Genomic DNA, 989 nt, shown 5'->3' on the forward strand with positions numbered 1-989 from the left:
AAAAAAAAAAAAAAAAAGAACAAGAAATAATTAATTAGTTAAGTGCTCATGATATCTTTCCTTTATCACTTGAGGGGTTAGGCAGTAAGGTCATGAGAAAATAGGATAAAAGGATGCTTTGTAGCTCAGTTATCATTTAATTGCCTCATTAAATAATTTGAATAATACTTTCCTAAAGATGTATGATTTGGAATATCAGTTATCTTGATATATTTGCAAAACACAAACATGATACACAGAAGGCTTGCATGGGACAAATATGAGGAAAAGTTGGAGGGACAGAGAGAAAATATACAAATCCTGGATCTCCTAGTGTGGTCCCTGGACCAAGCTTTTTAGACACTTAGAACCTCAGGCTTCACCTACTGAGTCAAGATCTGCACCCTAATAAGATCCCTAAATGATTAATATATATATTAAAGTTAGAGAAGCACTGCCCCCAGTAATATCTCTTCCTCCAAGGAAAACAGTATTAGAGAACCCTAAACCACTCATCTTCATGTTAACAAGCACTGAGGACTTCCCTGCTTATCAAAACCTTTAATGTGAGAAGTTCTGTAGGAAACCTTAAGGAAAGAGAGAAAAAATCGTCTGCACAACTGGTGATAGTTTTAGACCCGAGTATTTCTGGAAAATAGTAACAAAACAAAGCTGCCCCTAAGGTGGGAATTCCAAATCCCTTCTTCCTCCTTATGGAAATCTTGAGAAGAAGCTAAAACAAACCAGAGCTTGTGGTCTCAGGCCAAGTCTTGTTGTGTGCTGGGGTGTGGGAGGGGCCCTTTATATGCGCTCAGTGCCTTCTACCCTTGGCCCAAGGCAGTGGACATGATATAACTTCCAAAAATAAAAAAGCAAAACAAACAAAAACAAACTAGAAACAGAGCTGTACTGAATCACAAAGTTAGAACAAAATTGTGGAAAGAGGCGTCCTTAATAGTAGCTTACAACTTAAATCTTCCCAGGAGGACCATCCTCTTACTTTGGAAAGC

The 989-nt window shown here is 37.9% G+C and overlaps 1 protein-coding gene across 1 annotated transcript in view; it reads right to left on the reverse strand.

Moving 5' to 3' along the window:
• The window catches only part of SORCS1 (sortilin related VPS10 domain containing receptor 1), a 652,766-nt gene that overhangs the window by 161,368 nt on the left and 490,409 nt on the right, over positions 1 to 989 (reverse strand).

Source organism: Tupaia chinensis, unplaced genomic scaffold (assembly GCF_000334495.1).
Source record: "Tupaia chinensis unplaced genomic scaffold, TupChi_1.0 Scaffold144255_1, whole genome shotgun sequence".
Taxonomy (NCBI): Eukaryota; Metazoa; Chordata; class Mammalia; order Scandentia; family Tupaiidae; genus Tupaia; species Tupaia belangeri.